Source organism: Corvus brachyrhynchos, unplaced genomic scaffold (genome assembly GCF_000691975.1).
Source record: "Corvus brachyrhynchos isolate BGI_N302 unplaced genomic scaffold, ASM69197v1 scaffold279, whole genome shotgun sequence".
Taxonomy (NCBI): domain Eukaryota; kingdom Metazoa; phylum Chordata; class Aves; order Passeriformes; family Corvidae; genus Corvus; species Corvus brachyrhynchos.
The window spans coordinates 6,139,370-6,152,157 of record NW_008246060.1 but is presented as its reverse complement, the minus strand read 5'-3'; the positions used below and the strand labels follow the sequence as shown (position 1 = coordinate 6,152,157).

At 37.4% G+C, this 12,788-nt stretch overlaps 1 protein-coding gene across 4 annotated transcripts in view; it reads right to left on the bottom strand.

Moving 5' to 3' along the window:
• The window catches only part of FAM35A (family with sequence similarity 35 member A), a 29,825-nt gene extending 17,043 nt beyond the window's left edge, over window positions 1-12,782 (bottom strand). For 3 of the 4 annotated variants that reach the window (XM_017746353.1, XM_017746355.1, XM_008642792.2), the window contains exon 1: window positions 12,470-12,782. The gene's annotated coding sequence lies outside the window, so the exon portion shown is untranslated. Of the gene's footprint in view, window positions 1-6,057; window positions 6,156-12,469 lie in introns of those variants that run through there. The other variant, XM_017746354.1, reaches the window with a different exon arrangement.
• Window positions 12,783-12,788: the final 6 nt, after the last annotated feature.

Below are 12,788 nucleotides of genomic sequence, written 5' to 3'. Positions count from 1 at the left end.
TACAGTGAATCTTACGGAAACAGAACTGAAGTTTTCAAGTCTTTTGGCATTTACCTAGGAAAAAATTAAGATATGATACATAAAGAAAAGTAGCATTAGCTTTTTAATACATAATCCTTTACATTTCAATGGTTTAGATGGATGTTAGTTTAGCAAACCGGTTAAGCTTTAACAGGGAACAGGTGATACTGAGTAACTATCAGCACAGCTGACCGAGCCAAAGGTGCCTTTTAGATGCAAATTTCCTTATTTCAAAGAGGTAGCTCTTCTCTCAGACTTTAGGGCAGAAATGCACTTTGACTATTTATTAAAAATAAATAGACTGATTACACTTCAAAAAATTGTAGATCACAATTTCTATCCCACTATGCCCCAAAAAGTTAAAGGAAATCATTACAATTGAACAAAGTGTGAATGAAGTTTACTAACTAAATGCCAGAAACACTGACTTGGCCTATACCCTTTTCCATGGTAATTCAGCTGCCTGAAAACACCTCAAGCAAAATCAAAAAACTCAAGGTATGATGTAATAAGTCATCCTGGGTCTCCCTCTACTGTTCCAAGTCGTAGTGTGTAGCAGCAGGGCACAGCAGCATAACCATTGATAAAAACCTTCTTGCACCTTTGTTCTCAGTCAAAGCACATCATTTGCTTCATGGTTTTTGTTAGAGGCAATACCTCAGTTATTATCTGTACTATGCTATGATTGCTGTGTACCTCCATTCAGCTGCCTTTAATTCAGTAACTTTTACACATGTTTTTATTACTTGCAATACTACATAGTCCTGCCCATGTAACTTTCAAAGCTCCTGAAGTATGAAGAATTAAGGATGGAAACTAAAGAGATTTATCTATTTATTCATTTGTCTTCATGCAGAAGCTGCTCCAATTGGAAGTAAAACTATAAATTGCTTCTTTCTGCAATATAATGCAGAAAGAGTAGAGATTAAAGAAATGGTCACCTCATAGTTTAACACCTTGTGTACTGGAACTGTAATCCTGTTTGCAAATGCAATTTTTTCTCTGTCTACCAAATGTTGCAAGTTCTATACTTGATTTTCACTAGAATAGAAACAACAGGACTGCTGTACACAAGGCAAACATTGGCTACTAACATATTAGCGTATTTTTTATCCTGAAAACCATCTGAGCTGCTGTACAAAGCTAAAATCACAATAGCCTTCAAAAATATTTTAGAAAACACTAGCAGGAAGTTTTCACACAGAACAGAAGTGGCAGTGCCAATGTTAGAACGCTACCTTTTTAATGATGCCCCAACACACAAATTAAAGTAGCTCTGAAGAGTGTTTTTGTAACCTGCCCTTATTCCATGTCAGGTGACATCCTTTACAGAAAGACAATTACTGCTCTGTGTGACTCGTGGTACTTCAGGTGCACATGCACCTGAATTCTGCATTTTGTAAAAACACGGAAGAGGAAAATTAGAGGTGAAGAAACACAGGGAACTTGCTGTCCATTCCATATCAAAGTACTCTATGTATCCAGCTAATGATTTGAGTAACTCCAGATTTAACTTGCTTGTGCAAGGAAGCACATGGAATATAAATAATCAGCTACTGCAGTATTAAGCATATGACAGGAAATGAGTAAATACATATTGGTTTTGCCCTTCCCATAAATTTCACATTAAAATCTGCTTATATGAGCTTACTTTAGAAGATTTTAAAATTAGCAGATAAAGCAGAAAACCCAAAAATCTATTCACCAAACATGTGATCCATTATCTTTCTCCAGAGATTAGTAACCTTTACAACAGACCAGAGAGAAAGGAATTCAAAAAGCAGTACAGTTTGTTCTGTCTAGGCTCATGTTCTGAGTTACCTGACATTGCTTTGCAGGAACTATACCTATGTTAACATTACATATATATATAAAAACTTGATCTTGCAGATAAAACTAACATACCATCTGAATGAATGGCAGTTTAGGAGCCATGCGCTCGTAACAAACCTCAAGTGAGGTATGGCAACATTTCATGCTAACCATTATGAAACACTGGAGCAGAAGAAAAGCTTGAGATAAATAAAAGATTTAAAACTAAACTGCTAAGACATCATATTTGTCAGCACAAATCTAAATGGCAACAAATGGAGATTTAGTTTATATAATGGAAATTAAACTTAAAAATAATTGAAGGCATCTTTTCCAAAATATAGATAGTAAGGTATTCAGAGACAAGTGAGAATCAAAATATTAATGTGCTTTTCTCAACAGAAATCTGTACGACATTACAATATATTAAACAATATATTATGAACTTCAGCTGCCAACAGAAAAACTAAGCAGAAAACTGAACAGTCTGATCACAGTGAGGAAAAATTAGTAAATGATGGGCATGGATGGAAAGTTTCACAAAATGAGCAAGTGCAAGAATTCGATTTGATGAAGGTGAAAAGAAAAACATCCAAAACAGTGTCCACCTAAATTGCATTCCTCATTAAAAAACGCAAATATAGAAGAGGGAAGATGTAACATCATAAGAATTAAGAACTGTGCAGTCATACTGTGTAGTTTTTAATTCCTTCATACATTATGATGTTACTTGATGCTTCTTTCTCAATATGGCAAACAAGTAAGTTTTACTTTACCAGCTCTCAAGCAAGTTAAGATTCTAATCCCAAATGGGAACCAGTTGTCAAGTCCCTCTACCTACGCTTATCCCTTTAACTTGGGAAACAGAGTGTTTAAAAAACAAGCACTTACATTTTATATCCAGGTAAGTTTAAAGCATAAAGTTCTGATCCTGGAAGCTATTCTATGCAGTTCCCTTCTCCAGGTAGCCCTGAAGCGACATGCTGTTTATCGGGCACCTCAGCTTTCCTTGGAGCATGTAAACATGGAGAAGGAAGCTGTCCATCAGGATAGTCTCCACTGCTGAGCACTGCAAGGCCACCTACACTGTACTGCTGGATAGAATGGTGGTGTTATGCAAAGTTCTTCCCTTCCAAACAGAGCCCAGCTTCTTAGGACTATAAATATTTGAAAAAAAAAAAAGAAAGCCCCTTAAAAATGTCTTGAATCACATTTACCTTTCAAAAAAGAAAATTTCACTCTTGCAGCCAACATCAGTATCTTAGAGCGATGTGGGGAAACTTTCCCCAAATAGGTCAAGCCCTATTCTTCCAAATTCTCAATAGCTCATCTTATATAAATCAAAATACAGTTTAGTGGGGACTGAAGCTGTTCCAATGTAAAAGTTATCTAGGCTTTTCCACATTACATTGGATTTCCAGTCTAGTTCCAGTCTCCACAACAGAAATTTGCCACCATGCTTCACACTAAGAGTACTCATGGTACTTAGAGTACTTTGAGTCCTATGCCATTGTTCAAAAAATTAAATACTGACTTCTCAGCTCGAGAATTAGATGTCAAGAGCAGAACTACTGGCAGAAGGCTTGCCACCAATCTTTAGGATTAGGGCTGTTTTACAAGCATTGATGCAATGAGGGGTTTGATCTGGACTGAGCTTACTGTAGGAATGAAGGCCTCATGCCAGAGAAGAGCTCTGCCTGCTGGGGTTCCACTGCTGGACACAGGAAGGCCGGGGAACAGCTCAGCTGCAAAGTCTGTATTCTCAACAGGCCCATTAGAATTAGCAATCCATGCAGTTACAGAGCTAATAAAGCCACCTTCCTCCATCTCATCTCAATTCTATGCTCTTTTATGATCCAGAGTGGGAAAACAGAAAAAACCAAACAAGTCTAAGTTCAAGGAACTTCACTGCTTTAAACAAGTTGATCTGACATTCTCAGCAAGAAAGCACAATCATATCTACACTGGCATATTCCCAAAGAACTCATGCCAACCCCAGTATTTATTTTCTTTGTTTGTTGAGTAATTCCACCTTACTTGGCATTTCAGAAATTTTTATAACCAAATATAGCCACAGGTCAAATTATATTACCTACTCTTCATCTGCCATCATCCAATTTGTTGGATGAAGACTTGCTGAAAGACTGACTTCAGACATATTAAGTATACAGCATGAAAATAACTGAAATAAAATCTGCTGGCAAAACATGTCTGTAATGTATTTGACAACCATTCCTTTTATCTGATCTGACCCGTTAAAGTAGCTTACGCATGAAGCTACGGACAGTATTTGTTATTCCAAGAGAACTTCTGCTCAATTCCTCTATCACTGATTTCTATGGATTCTTTTAATCCAACAGAACCTGCAAAAGCCTACGTAACTTCAATTTTTCATCATCTTCAACACAAAATTAATGAACTGCAGCTCCATTAGACCTTGCTGTTTCTGTTCCTAGGAATGAGTAAATTGAATATGCTCTGATAAAGGGTAAACATTCAAGACAACACGTATTTTACTGATCACTTTGGAAAATAATCTAAGACTTTCCTATATTTCTTGAAGAAAATCAAGTCTGATAGGAAAGAAAAACTGTATCAGTTTATTAGAAAAGCAGATTCCAGGAGTTTCTCCTTAAGAATAAATACTGCCCATGCTCTGTAATTTCTGGCCTATATTCATTCAGATGTGAGGACCTTACAAGTTTGTATAACCAGCTCAGTTCCAAACAATACTTATTGTATTTGTCCTCCTCATATTTTTAAGAAGCTGGGAATAAATTATCATCTGTTTTTTTCACGGGAACTGAGGCAATGAAAGATTAAGTAACTTACTTTTGCTTGCACAGTAAATTGAACCAAGTGCAGAATTCACTGAGTGAATCTTACATACTCATACCTTAAACATTTCATTGCCATTTCCTGGTGCATAATCCTTCAGCTTTTTGATAGGATACAAAACTACCCTTTTCACCTCAGCTTTTCACCCTACCTACTGAGATTTTAACAGTCATCATCCCTGGTTATATCATTTCTTTATCTACAATTCTTTCTTCCTGCAAGGTAAGATTTATTGTCCTCCTCTGCTTTTATTCCTTACTTGAGGTCTCAGGTGCTGGTTTACAAGCACAAAATAATCAAATGATTCAAAGTCAGGATTAACACAGGGCATCTGATGTGACTATTTTTTTTTGTTTGTTTAGTTCCTGAACCTCATACACTGTTTGAGGGAGGTTCTCTCTTACCTTACACTGTGCAGAATACAGCCACACAATCAAGCCTTAGTTTCAAAACGTTAAGAATTACTTTAAGTCCTGAGACAGTACCCTATATTCTGTTGTGACTTTACAATTCACTCAGGGAGACAAAAGATGAGTGTTCCGTCAAATAACAGACTTTTTTTTCTTTTAGTTAACAGGCCCATTAATTTCTTTAACTTAAATAACCTTCACTGAATTAGTCATCTAATAAACAAGAATAAATTACACCTAAAACTGAATACATTAATGGACTTGCACTACAAGCATGGGTTCAGTGTAGGTGAGGAGTAAAGTAAATAGGGAGAACAGAACAGTGAAGGAGAGTGGCTTCTAATTTCATCCTTCACCTATTCATCTATTACTTTCATGAGGTTTTTGGTCACACGGGGAAGAAGCTCAATTTCTGTTGATGTAGCCCAATGTTACGTTGATGTAAATGCCACAATGATAATGTAGCCCTAAATCCTCAGGTGAACACATAGCATCCTCTGATCAAGAAAGCTGATCTCTAATGATAACAGAGCAATCTAAGAGCATACATTATGTAGACTGCCATTTAGTGTTCCTTTACTAAACCAAAGAAAAACACCAGGCTTATCTGAAAACTAGTAAGACAAAAGAAACCAGGAGAAGCTTTTACAAATTCCATGGTGATTTTAACTCATTTAGGCAGAAGGCCACAATATTGCTGTCCTTCTGAAACCAGAAAATCTCTCACTAATGATATGCAGAGACCCTACCTTACCAGTACTTCAAAATAAGCTAACCTTCAACATACTGGCTTTCAAGTGAAAAAAACAGAAGAGGTGAAGTAGAACAGGTAAGTTAGACATTATCTTGCCAACATTGACAAGATTAGACAATAAATAATAATCACGAAGAACTTGACCCAGTGTTTTCAAAAATTGTTCAAGTGTGTTCAAGAAGGGACAATTTAATTAAAACAGAAAACATTTCTTTTTCTGACCTATTGTCACATTCTGAGATTCCTCTGGGATGAGCTATACAACAGTGATTTTGTGCTGGATCTCTACATCCAGAGGGCACCATGAACAATCTTGAGGTCTGTGAAAGATGACCAAGAAAAGATATCACATATACATCTTTACATCCAGCATAACCAGCGATTTTTTTTTCCCCCCAGGAAATCCATAATGTGTTGAAAAATACCAGCCAATGTATCCCTGGACTTTTCTGATAAACAACACCAATTTCAATTGTACCAACAAACTTGAATGGCAATTCTTAATGCTTTGTATCGGGGCTTCACCCACCAACATATTTCACAGAAGATTTAAACATTCAAACATATTTTAACAATTTTGATTTCCATAAGCAGTCTTCCAAAGTAAAAAAGGTTAAAGTTGGTTTTGCTAATAGAGGGCAAACAAAAGCACTACAGGAGACTAGTATTCTCTAGTTCATAAGAGCTTCAATGTTTGTTATTTAAACAATACACACTACGTTTATGTCAACAACTTCTGATTGTCAATTGAGTATTAAACCAAGAAAAAACCGGTTTGCAGCCTCTGATGCTGTGATTCCAGGCTGGAAAGTTCTTGGGTATAATTTTCAGCCAGACAGCCAAGGACACCAGGAGTTGCAAAAACCATCCATTTCAATTGTAAATGTTACTTTCAAACAATTCTTATTTCACTCCTGGCAAACCACTTTCTACTATCTGTTATTTGCTATGCTCACTGAAGTAGACAGCAATTTTCTAAACATAATTTCCAGGAAATAAACTGACAGAAGTACTTTCTTTCCTTCCTAACCTTATTTAAGAGAACAAAGGTGGCATGCTCACAGGGCATCTGGGGAAGTTTTTATGCCTGTATATCTGTCAGCTTTCCCAACTAGCTTTTTCATCAGCTAATTTCAAACACATTTAACAGAGAGATGAGAATCCCAAATATTTCAGGATTGGGTAACTATATCAGGCCCTCTTTTGTCTTTTAAATTAGAAATTAGGAAATACCAATCAAAAGCTAAAGATTATTACACAAACCAGCTACTTACACAAATTCTCACTGATACAGGAACTGAGAAAGGAAAAGCCTTCACACTGACCCACAAAAGCCTATATCATGAAGGGCCACGTTGAGGGAAAGGTCACAGCAGATTAATTTGTTACTGACTTCAGAAAGCTTTGGGTCAGACCTGCAGGCTCCAGAGGGAGTTACTTTTTGTCCTACCCATCTGATAACCAGAAGTGGCATGACACTTCTTCCTATAAGTGTTATTAAAAAGCATATTTAATATTTATCAGTTAGATTATCTGGCAATACTCATTAGCAATATATTGATAGTAACAGTACTGAAACATGGCACTGAGAATTCTATAGACTATCTATCTATAGACTGCCTGACCAAGAGATGGGGGCATCAGCTCCTGTATACATGAAGAGCTTTTTATATCTGCTCTGTCACAGAGCTGAAGCAACCAGCTGGCAACATCAGTCATCATGCACAGCAACTATACAAACAGATGGAGACAGAAGGTCTTTAAAGCTAATAAACGTAAGCACCACCACTTTTCATGGCAATTAAGTATATTTACTCATGAGGTAGCTACCAGAATTTATTCAATATTTTGATTTCTGCAGCAGAGTTATTAACAAGTTAAAAGCTCAGAAAACTGCTCTGAACCACTTATTGAGGGTTTTTCCAAATACTTTTCACTTAAGAATTAGGAATCCCTGTCAAATTCACATTCTAAACAATGGGCTAATAGTTCAATTGCTAGAATTTTGAAATAAGAATGAGATCTTGTTGCAGAAGTCCTGGAAAAGTAAAAAAAAAAAAAAAATTCTTATGCTTGATTAAATAATAAATTTAAATATTATTTTGCTCAGCTACAGATTATTTTTGTAGCAATGCCCCAAGTAAAAAAAACAAGACTCACCTCAGCCTAGTCCCTACTAGGCTAAACCTAGAACTTCCCACTTGCACAATTATGAATTTCACTCCCTACTTTTATAGTGCTATAGACAAGCAAAACCATTACTATTTACAGATGAAAAAAACAATAGCAGCTTATTCCTTGAACTTAGCAAGCAGGAAAAATCTCAATTTAATGCAAAGTAATACATAAAACCATTAAATAATCAGACCACAGGTACCTAAGCATCTCATTAACAAGACAAAGTATTGAAAGGTTTAAAGTCTTTATCTCATAATCTGAATACCTCTTCTTCAATTTTCCAATATTGCAGAAAGCACACCTGAAATTTGCAGTATGTGCAAATTAACTTCTGCAGCCTGCCTGGAAAAACAGCAAATTCATGTTCTTTTTTATCAAGGCAAAAGGAGTAAATGAAGAAAACTTGCAAGTCAGCTCTCTAGATCTGCTATGGCTCAACACAGCCAAAGTTATTTATAGAGAAAGGTCTCTAAACCAATAGATCTCAGTATTGATATCTTATGCTATCAGTAGAAAGGTTTTTAATAAGCTTTGGTCTCTAACTGGTTGTAAACAGATGACTGAAATGAAGATTTCTAGTCAAGTGTTCATTTGGTAAAAGTGCTCATATAGACAGCCACAAAGTAAGGGAATCTTCTGGGATGCACCTCATTCGTGTCCTGCCTGTGACAGCATCGTAACAGGGACAGCCCTCCAGCAACACTGAAGGCAGACAACTGTTCCACATATCCTGGTTCATTCCTGTTACATCATCTACAGGCTTGGTATAAAAAGGGAAGAATATAATCAAGAAATATGGCCCTTAGAGTACCAAAATTTATTCACAAATTTGGAATTAAAATTAAGTTCAGATTACATTAATTATTCCTTAGATTCTTTAGTCTGTAGTGTCTTTGTTTTATTAAAAAATACATCTTTAAAAGAGCAAATGCTGTATCAACATTACCTCCCATTACTCCGAAGACTGAATGCTGGTACATTTTCCTGCAGATAAAGAAACTGCCATCTCTATTTCCACATCCCATGCCAAAACCAATTATACATGAAGATTTTACTTCAAACCATTGGGAAGGCAGAAAATAAACCCTATAAAACTCAATAATATCTCAAGCTAAACATATGGAAAATAATTAGATTGCTATTTGGTACTATTTTGGTACAGTATCCCACAATATGCAGGCAGCTCCCATACAGGAGGATTTCTCAGAAGTCCTGCACACTTGCTGCTCACGTGCAGTCTCCATTTAACACAAACACACAGGATTGCAGCCAAGAGGTGTGTGAACAGTACTACACTTAACATTCCTGTCAGATTCATATCCTCCTAGTCACCCAGAAACTATTATCCAACTGTCCAGAGATCTGTTGACTCAGAGGCTGAACAGTTTCTGCAGCAGTTTGGGGTAAGAAAATAACCCCAGCTCTCACTTATTTAGTTACACTACCAAGGTCTACATAAAGCAGTACAGCATAATACTTAAGTCCAAGAAAAATGAGCATTTTTTTGCAATTTCTGGTGAAATGAGGAAGGGAAACATAGATGCCCATATAGGCAATTCAAAGGCAAACAACTTGCTTCAATTTTTATTTGGAATTTATCTCCATCATTCTTTATGCAAAGGGTAAGTAAGAACTGTCAAGTGCTTCACGTGGTGTGGCTCACAGCTTAAAATGAAATTTGCTGAAACAACTGTAATTCCATTTGTGGATTAATTCAAAAGCAATTGTCTTCCCAGAAGACAGCTCACCACAGAAAGGAACTGGTGCTCTGTACACATCAGCTTTCCTCCTGAGTGTGCTGTCTAATGGATGCTCAGACTCTGCACTGGAGGCAACCCCAGGGTTACCCCGGATTTGAAGGGCTCAGTCAGACAAGGGCAGAGTTATCCAGAGCCCTGGGAGGATCCCTGATTTGCAGCTTCTCTGCTCGTTCTCATCTGCTTTGGTGAGCTGGTTACAAGACCAGGATGCAAGCTGGGAATGGCTATCCTAGTTTCTGAGGGGATTCAGCATCAGAACACCTTGGGAATGTTCTAGCCAAATTGACAAACTTTGAGAGGTAACACTAAGCTGGACCTAAACTATCCCTTAATTTCAATACAAGCATGTCTTCCATTTATGATACCACTATTAACGATGTTAAGACATAGGAAAAAGATTACCCTAATCATCTACATATTCCCAAATAGCTAGTACTTCAAAAAATATAATGGATTAAAGCAAGAAGTATTTGATTGTCTTAGATCCCTTTTTTCAATAAAACTTTAAAATCTGATACATAGAAAATCATTCCAATTGCTATGAAATTGATAATATATACCTTAAAACAGTAGATTGCTTTAGGAAGGCACAATACAGTGTTTATTATAGCTCTTGTCTATAATAAAAATGATCTGTTAAAATTTATATATGTTTTAGAAGCAACTTAGGAAATTAAATCAAGTTGTTTGTCTCTCTCAGTTATACTTCACAGATTTTAAATAGAAACTGATACCTATCATGTACACACAGTTGAAAATGACCTTGCTGCAAAGACCATGAATCATACAGCCCCTACCACACAGGTATTGAGTTCTCTCTATACAGCTCTCTCTTCAGATGCAGCCCTAAGACCAACACTTGGCATGAAATTAATGAAGTTAGTGAAACTGCTGGTTGTGAAGACAAAAAGTTATCTTTTAATCCACCCAAATGACTTTTTTTCACTGACCCTACTCAAATGTGAATCTTCTGATGGCAGCCCACATGCTACATGAGAGTAAAGAAGAAACAGTTCCTCTTTTATTATTGCAATTTCCACTTTCATGCCTGCTAGAACTCATTCTAAAGCATGACATTTTTAATTTCCTCTGGCAAACTGATTTTGATTCAACTGCTCACTGCTTAGCATATAAGAATACTGGAATGGGGGACACAGATAGGGTCATTATTCTTGCCTCCAGAAGGGACTTGAATCAAATAGAAATATGGTACAGACCTGCTGAGTTTGATAAACTGCCTGTAAACTGTACACATGACTTCATTCATAAAAATGTGCAAAATAAAACTCCCTAGTTATCTTCTCTGTTACAATATTTAAAGACTAAGAAATTTAACACACTGATTTAGTTTTTCTCAGCATTCAACATGGAGCTTGTTGAATATTTTGTTGAAATCCAGTCTTGTTTAGAAGGGAGGGTAGGTATGGTACTGCCATTACTTCGAATACAACTGTGTGACTGAGCCCCTGGAGAGATCCACGTGGTTCTCACATTGTCATGTCCCAGGCTCAGTCTCAAAGACATCCACAAACATGTGCTACAAACATAGCCTGACACTGCAAGCAGCTGATAATTAAGTGTGCTCATAAATCAGAGAGAACACAGCTGAAAGCAGGACAGGAGCTAAGCACATTAACCTTAAATCTGAGTCTACATGACTGAGCTAACTGGCTAATGACATTCCTTATTTAGCCTTTGTGTTTGTGAAACAGTACTCTAACCTACAGAAAAAGGTGGAAATAATTACCTGATAAGGACTAATTGCCACAATACCTCTCACCACCTTCTTTCCTACGCATTTACAAAATTTAAGAACTTGTACAGAAATTGAGCTCTAGCTAATGAGAACCTGCAGATGACAAATCAAGTAGTAGCTCAAGGCTAATTCAACCACTGAGAACACTACAGTTCTGTGAACTGACAATTAACACCAAAATAGAAATTTTCCATAAACCACCTAGAGTATGGACAGAAAACCAAATCAGTAAGCTTGTTTCTGAAGCTCTGTGTCAACATCCAAAGAACAGACTGGCCTAAGAACCAGCTCCTTTCTTGCTTTTTTTTTTTCCATATCACTATCAAGGATCTTTGTTCTCAGACTACAGTTATAAGCCATCCTCATTACAGATAAAAACCAGCCTTATTAGTGGTCCTTAAGAGAATGTCTTCAGAATCTTAGGACAGAAAGCAACATTAAATCAATATAAAAACTGAGAATCAGTTGCCTGAAGAGTTTATGGGAGTTAAAGAATCTGTGAGTAATCTCCCTACTGACAAATACACAGAGAAGTTAAATTACTTTCCCACAAGTCTTGTAGCACAGCTCTTGGATGCCCATAGTGGTTAGAAAGATTTCCATAGCGATAAAGCAACTTCCTGGATATTTCTGGCTTAAGGGCATTGGTCTCCCACAAGCCTATAACAAAAAAAAACCCACTATATTTTTCAATTAGCAGCCCAAACTGACAGAAGATGAACAAGCCACTTAATTATTCTGAAATGAACCTGGTCCAATAGTACAAGACAATCTCTCCCATGCTCTGAAAGCAGATCTTACACAGTTTAAAGCAATATTCTTAGAGATGTAGTCAGATGCCTGAGCTGCATAAAAAACATGGAGTTGAGTGGACCAAGACCCAGCAAGAGGAAAAACAGCAGAGTAGACAGGGCAGATAAATGTCAAGCTCTTTTCCAACCTCAGTGATTCCACGGTTCTATGAAAGCAGCTATGTTAACAACTTTACTCGAAGCCTCTGTCCCCTCTCGGCAGGGCAGTCACTTAAACACACATGGAAAAGCTGAGCTCTCCCAACAGGCTCCTTTCCCTGTGAGTGCTAAACACTGCGTGTGTGAGCACGCCCTCACTGCACTGTACTTGCGCTAAGAGACGCCTCGTTTATCACGCGGCTGAAGGGCGGCATATGAAGGCTACTTGCCCCGGGTTCTTCACGGGCCGCAGCGCACCCAGCCAGCGCGGGGCCGCGCGGCCGGGCCCGGCCCCGCGGCAGCGGGCGC